The sequence below is a fragment of the Halyomorpha halys genome, unplaced genomic scaffold (genome assembly GCF_000696795.3).
Source record: "Halyomorpha halys isolate HHAL.00 unplaced genomic scaffold, Hhal_1.1 Scaffold462.1, whole genome shotgun sequence".
In the NCBI taxonomy this organism is placed as follows: domain Eukaryota; kingdom Metazoa; phylum Arthropoda; class Insecta; order Hemiptera; family Pentatomidae; genus Halyomorpha; species Halyomorpha halys.
Genome location: NW_027107302.1, coordinates 57,510 through 65,986, shown reverse-complemented (window position 1 = coordinate 65,986; position 8,477 = coordinate 57,510).

The following is an 8,477-nucleotide window of genomic DNA, read 5'->3' as shown; positions in this document are numbered from 1 at the left end:
AACGACAGGACTTTTTGAATGACCTGGTATTTTACTACCTAAGTATGTTATCATCATTTCACCTTTGATTTATTCAACCATTATTCAATTCAAAATTTGTGTAAGTACAAATAAATGTGTACAGAACATGATAATACTTTACAGCGACACTGCCACATTCTTATAGTATGACAAATTAAATTTAAAAACTATTTACGCATATTTTAACAAATTCTAAAAAACAATAACTCATGAAAATTTATTAATACCAATGGATCAATTATAGACGAAGGAGTGGACATAACGAAAAAGGTCGAATACCCTCCCAGACTCAATTTCCATCTATTTATAGCGCAGTTTAACCAGTAAATTATAACGTTAAATCCTTATAAAATCATCATTCAAAATCCGCTTTCCAATCAATATTCTTATTTCGGATTTTTTTCTTGCACTCAAAATGTATCTTGAAATCCATTCATATGGAAAGAAACACTTTGGACATTCACTGGGAGCACACTTATTTTTTTATGGCCAGCAGATCAAATAAGAAGGGGTAGAGTGGCGAAGGGAGCTATTAAACGAAATTAGTCGTCTGACACAGCACAATGATTGAAGAATTGTCATGGTTTATAGGGCAAAAGATCTGGACCGGCACAAGCTATAAGCGAAACGTGGCAGAGCAACAAGTCCCACCAACGAGTTAAGATGTGTTGTTCAAGCGAAGAAGAACTACTGGCGCGGTTCAAGATTAGACATAATATGCTTATCCAAGTCTCTATTTCAAGTTCTTTGGGAACTTAAAAAACATAAATTAAATTAAACATCCTGTAACACTAAAACTCTAGGATTCGGTAGTAGGTAAAGACGTAATGTTTCTTGATGCCACGCCATGTACACACCTTTACTTTGATGTTATATGTATAAGTGATAAACCGTATTTTTTAAAATTTGAAATATGAGATGGTCGGGGGTGCGGTCTAATAGGAATAAAAAATAGTTAATAACTATTTATTTGCAGACGTTTCGCCCCACTTTGTAGAGCTTTATCAGGGTCATAAAAGATATAAAAAATATTTTCTTTATAATAAACTAAAAATATTTTCTTTAGCGCACTTACACAGCCTCCACTGGCTCATTACCAATGACGCGGTGAGAGGGATGCGCTGGGATCTCAAAGAGCCCTGCTCTACCCCTCACACGTGGGGGACAGAGGGCTCGGGTCATCCTTAGGTCGATTGTGTAGATATATGTTTAGAGAAAGATTTTATTTATTTTGATGTCATTTTTTTCATTCATTTATGTTATTTTTTATTATTATTATTTTTGTTTTTATTTTAGTATGGATGTGATCATTTATCACTATTACCTATTGCCCAATAATGGCAGATTGTATATTTATCAATACATAAAGTTTTGAATAAAATAAAGAATTTTGAAAATGTAGGATAAGAAGATACAGAAAGTAAACCAAGGTAGGATTTAACATTGTATAACTAAAAGGAAAAAGGAAACTAAAAAAAGTGAACAAAAAGAAGAAATATAAATAGTTATAGAATAAAATAGACACTAATAATTACATATAAAGATATCTATAAATTTTATATAATCTTATTATTGTCTATTATATACAATAACTATTTTCATTTCTTCTTTTTTTTTTTTTTATTTTTAGATATGTTGAGCAGATTCGATACTTAGGACTCCATCTTGACAAGAGACTTACTTGGAATCCACACACAAGACTGAAACGACAAGAAACTGCTCGTAGATTCCGATTGCTACAACACTTACTTGACAAACGCTCTAAACTTCCCATTCATTACAAAAAATTAGTATACACTTCAATAATCAGACCAATTTGGACATATGGAATTGAGCTCTGGGGCTCCACCAAACCATCAAATTCTTCCCGCATCCAATCGTTACAATCCAAAATCCTACGTAAAATCGTTGATGCTCCTTATTACGTCACAAATAAACTCATTCATAAAGACCTAAATGTTCCTTATGTAACCGATCTAGCCCGAACCCGATATTATTCCTTCCATAATAAACTCCCTAACCACCCAAACCCACTCGTGTCTAACCTTGCTTCCTCTTCCATTCCTGGCAATCCTCCAAGGCGCCTGAAAAGAAGATGGCCTCGTGACCTTATATTGTAAACTGTTTTAGAGTTCTACTACTGGGTAGTTTCTCTACATCCTGTATCATATCATATGTCATTATGATCAAATTTACTGGTTGTATTTTTTTATACAGTTGTAAATATCAACAAATAAATAAAATAATAAATAATTTTTAGATAATTACATTTTCAATTGTATATACATAATTTTTAACCCTACCTTGGTTTCCTTTTTTGTATTGGATAAACAGAAGTTTATTTATTTTTTTTATTAACTATTTATTGTTCCTTTTTGAGCGAAACTTCGACCATCCCTTCATACTTTACTGTAATACTTTCTCTATTATAACCTTGTCTAGTATGTTTACCCTTTCCAGACCATATTAAACTAATTTGGCCAAATTTGTGAACTGTAGTACTTCTGTAGGAAGTAGCTCGCTTTATTTTTTATTGCATTTGCAATTATAAGAAAAAACATTCTACTCGGTTTTAATTTATTTTTTCTCACTTCGTGCGAGGTCTGGTAGGCCCACATTCGTAATACCCCGAGTTGCCCGGGGCAAGCCTTGTCTACGATAATTGAAGGAAGTAGTGCGATAAGAGTCCACCCTAAAGCGATTCATCTACCAACCAAATGAAGAGCATGGTTTTTTTAAACCAACTATAGAAACTGAATATGCCCCAGGAGGATACTACGATAGCGTAATTTAAAATAGTTAACTAATAAAAACATTCATGTTATTTAAGTTGAAGGAAGACCTACAAATTAATTTAGGCTATTTTTTTTCTAAATCTTTATTTATGGATAAACAAAGTTTCAGTTAATCAGTTCAACTTCAAGTTCATTAAATATGTATTATGTGAAGCTATAGGTAACATAATAAATAAATAATTTTCATAAGCATAATAAATAAGTTTCATTGAAAGTGACCTGATCAGCCGTATGTATACATATGGTGAAGAAACAATCAGTGTACATTTATATAATTCAAACACGTATTTGTTTAATTATTTTTTTATTAAACCAAAATGCTGATTTGGAATTTAATTATAAAAATAAGAAACTAAATAAATAAGTTTTTAGTTCAATATTATTATTGAAATTTTAACAAACCATTAAATTTATTTATTTATTTTTAAATTACTTTTCACATCTACCCAAAACTGAGTTCAGGTCTAATAAAAAAAAATATTTTATTATGACAGCATGTTATCTTTCGTAATTGAAGAAGGATAAAGGGGTTCGTTCCATCTCATTCCTATCTCTATACTTAAAACATTTTATTTTATTATAACAGCATGTCGTCTTTCATAATTAAAAAAGACCGTCTTTCATAATTAAAACATTATGGGGTAATTGAAGCGTTATATCGATCGGTTTTTCTCGATTATTCACCGTTCCGAGCATAAATTTTGCTAACCGAACCGAAGGTCGTCTATTTGATAGGGATATAAATATGCTAGCAGCCAGTCCCTAGTATTAGCAGTAAGTGCAGAAACCGAAGCCTTCGCCAGCTGAATAATGTACGAGCTGTAGTTCGGCTAAATTATACTCCGTCCATAAAGCTTATAATTTTATATCAATTATTAACGTAAAATTGTTAACGATTAGGAATTCTTATCTAATGGTGTGTATAAAAAAAAAATAAATCACCGATTTTTTTGTTTGTTTTTTTCAACAAAATATTTGTATTATTATTTCTTTGATACAAAATTCAATTAATACTTACAGTATTTACAGTCCATTGTAATCTACCGTCAATAGCCATCTACTAGGCAATTACTCGATTCCACACTGATACCATTTGGGATAGCTGTCTTGGACCGCAACTTCAACTTCCGCAAAATTATCAATTTGTTTTCCCTTGAAGGAAATGGGCCATAGATCGAAACAAGCAGTAGTCCGATGGTGCGAGGTCTGGACTACATGATGGATGAGGCAGGAGCTCGAACCTAAGTTCTTTAAACTTTTCTTTATTTCAACGGGAAGTGTGAGGAAGAGCATTATCTTGTTGGAGTAAAACTCCTTTTCCGTAGTTCAAAATAGGATAACGCTCTGATAACACCACGAACAATCTTTTCAGTTGTTCGCAGTAGAGTTCATTCCAAAAAACGCAAAGCATGGATTTTTTTTTTTTAAATTGCCCCCTTGCAGTTTGACCGCGATCCAGCCATTGCTTACAGGTATTCGGATTTTTAAACTCATTTCACTTCACTTCAGATTAAAAATCACTACTTACATAAAATATATCTCTATTTCTGTCATGATGGGGCTGTGTATACCAAACAAGGTTCACCAAACTACTGAAATTATTTGTTCTGTTGCAACAGATATACATTACTTTGAAATAAACAAGATTTTTTCCTGTTTTGAGATATCTTATTCGTATTTACAGTTAGGACACTTAATCCTGAAATACCCTGTATATTATTTGTATATATAAGGTGCCTTAATGATTCATGTTCACTCCACTTAATCTCAAGAATTTTGATTTTATTTTCGTCGAGTAATAACAGTGGAAGTCTGCACTCTACAGAGGGTAATGTTAAGTTTCTAACCTTTTTCATTTCTCCAGCGCAGCAAACTCCGAAATATCAAAAATAATTGGGTACCTTTTTACAAGTTTTAAGACGTATTCTTTTTTGTTACGACACGTCCTGAAGGCGTAAATTGACAAAAACAATTTGTTTAGGGTTTGTAAAAGGAGCGGAAAATTTGAGATGCTAAGCACATTGCATAACCCACGTTAGAATTAAGCAATTAGAATTAACTTAAGAATTAATTTGAATAAGATCAGAAACATGCTTGCCACGATTAGAGGAAGGAATCGTCCGCTATGAATACGTAAGAGCAGGTGTTCTAGAAGGAAGACTTACAATATTTGCATAATGACGCCAGGTAAGACCGACTCTCACTGAATTGAAAGTACCTTTGTTTTATCTCTCTGTAGATCCAATATCTTGGTGCAAATGTGGCTTTTGATTAAATATACAATTTAGGAGCCATGTATCATGTACATGATGATACCATGATGATGTAGTACCTAGGATAGATACAAAATAATTATTAAAAGAGAAATCACAGCTAAACCTATTACATATACTTAAATAATTTTTATTATTCCATTCAGAGAAAATAAAATAATTTGAACAATATTAATTTTGAAATAACGCATCAATTTTAAAATAATAAGCGTATTCGGCAATATTGGTACAACACTCAGACTTGCAGACGAATGAAAAAAGAAAATAGTTCCTAAACTAAGAGGGGACGAAATCAAGAGAAAATCATTACAGTACTGCTCTTAACTTTAAAATATAATATATTATTTTTCCGACATTAATTGCACATGTAAACAATAAAAACTAAATCCGAAAATTAACGATTATAATTGTTATTAAAAATTGTGATTTAATCCATTAATCCAGATATCATGGAGTTTAAATCCAGAAAGGTAATTTAATTAAGAAAGGTTATGATTCCAATCTTCCTCCCAGCAATCAGGATTACTTGATCGCAGTATCCGATAGAGTTCATCGTCAATCTATTTTTACTCCTCTATAGTTTATGGTTTATGTTTATTAAAGATTATTCTGTTGATTTTTAAATTTTGCTCTGAGGATTCGAACTGTTAGATTTTCGGTAATTTTTGTTTTAACCCTCACAGTGGCGCAGCCTTTTGGGCGCTCCAAGCGGCTCTCTTACGGGATGGCAACATTTTACGATAAATAACGATAACATCTTTTTAAAATTTGAGTAACTTCAACCATTTCGTAGTACAACCAGACGGCTTGACCGCCTCAGCCAGATATCGCTAACCGCCCGCGGCGACAGACCGTCTGTGTACTGTGTACTATGTAGCCTTGCTTTAAAAGACTTTACTCATTAAAAAAGTAGACAAATGAAGTTTTAGTTAAAGACTGTTAAATTTGTTTTCAATTTTAACTATTTCATTATTTATCATTAAAAATAATAAAAGTACAGTTCTAATTGTAATTAGAGGTCAATCTGTGTATTATATTCAATTTGTTAATGACTTAATCTTACGTCATGGTATAATCGCTAGTGATCTATACCTGTTGTATCAATGAATGTGGTATAAGTTTCAGAATCTTCGTAATAAATCTGATTATTATACTGTAAAACATATATACACGACTTTTTTATTTGTAACTTGTACAATAAACAATAATGATGAGTGTTCTTGGTGAACAGGTTTTAAGAATTACTGTATATTTTAGTGTAAATTAAAATATCTAAATAATGAAAAGCGGTTGAAACCCACGCTACGCCATTGAATGCTCATCAAGGCGTTCAAATAAAACTATTTTCACTTTTTTGTCAACTTACCTACGCAGGAGTACTTTTAGAACTTTATTCAATCGAAAGATCTTCTTTTTTTCTTTCCATAGATTTATTAAAATATACAACTGTACATCTATATACATACATCCAGTGAATTTTATTTTATTTTATAATGGAGTGATACAGGCGTGTAGAGAAACTGACCCATCGGTAGAACACTAATGACGTTTTTACATTAGCAGGTCTCATGGCCATCTCCTTTTCAGACGCCTCGGAGGATTGTCAGGAATGGAAGAGGAAGCAAGGTTAAAAACTAGTGGGTTATGGAGTTTATAATGGAAGGAATGCTATCTGGTTCGGGCTAGGTCGGTTACATATGGAACATTAATGTCTTTATGTATTATTTTATTTGTGACAAAGTACGAAAGATCTTAAATCATAAAATATTATATCATCACGTTCCATTTAATTTAAAAGGAAATGAGGTTAAAACTACAAAAATATATTTTATTTATGAAAATTTTTATCCCTTCGTGGTCTCAATTTGACTCTTGAAAGTTCCAAAAATTTAGACGATTTACTTTCATTCGATTTAAAATATATTGATATTTCTTAATTTAAAAAAATAAATAAAATACATATATAAAAAATCCATGGTCTTCGTGCCATACGAGATAAACCGACAAAAGTATTTTGTTATATTCTATAATTTATACTAGATATTACTACTATTATAAAGCAGAGTATTGTCAAGTTGAGTTTCGAAAGGAAGAAGATAAATAAAACATTGCAGGTTCCAATCCGAAAAAATATGACAGTTTTTTGTCAATTTTATCTCACTTTGAACCAGCTTGATGATAGTTTTGAATCGTGTTGGTATAAACCTCGAATTCATATTTTATATGGGCCTACACGCATATTCTATAATTCAAACGATCCTTGATTTACTTTGAATTGAATTTTTTTTTTTGAATTTTTTTAAAAAAAAAGAACAAACAGTTTATAACTATTTTAATGTCCGACGTTTCGCCCCACTTTGCAGGGCTTCATCAGGGCTGTTCAAAGCGAAAGGTTGAAGACGTTCAGGTGATCCTTCATTTACTTTGAATTGATTTTTTTTTTAATTTACAAAAATACATAAATTCTGCTATAAGTGTTATGCAAAATGAAAAAGATTTTTTTTTTTAATTCTACTATTCAATATTTTTTAACCTAAATCAATAGTAATTTGCTTATTGGTGGTTAATTGAAACTGGGTCCATGAATTTCCATCGAATGGAGCTCCGCTAAACAGAGCAAGATCCAAACAGTCACTGTTAGTAACACAAACCAAATACTTCCCGAAAAATAACAGCATTAGACCTGTTAATTACTAGCACCCTGTTAATTAAACGGTTAAACGAAACCGATGTTGAAAAACATGAAATAGTAGTACTAAGTAACATAGCAGCCTGTCCAACTCAAGGTTTCAATCCCATAATACTCAAAATGAATGAGTTGGCAACCTAATTTTGTAATTATAAACTTAAATAAATTAAATAGAAATAAAAATTAATTCTGATTGAGTATACACCTCAACTTCAAATACCCATTACATGTAGATTTGCATTTACACGCATTTTTTTTTTTTTTTATTGATATTTACTACTGTATAAAAAGTACAACAAGAAAATTTGATCGTAATGACATAATGATAATGATATGATACAGCATTTAGAGAAACTACCCAGTAGTAGAACTCTACAAACATTTTACAATATAAGGTCATGAGACCATCTTCTTATCAGGCGCCTCGGAGGATTGCCAGGAATGGAAGAGGAAGCAAGGTTAGAAACTAGTGGGTTTGGGTGGCTAGGGAGTTTATAATGGAAGGAATGATATCGGGTTCGGGCTAGATCGGTTACATAAGGAACATTTAGGTCTTTATGGATGGTTTTATTAGTAACAAAATAAGGAGCATTGAGGATTTTACGAAGGATTTTGGATTGTAAGGATTGGATACGAGAGGAATTCGAAGGTTTAGTGGAGCCCCAAAGCTCAACTCCGTATGTCCAAATGGGTCTTATT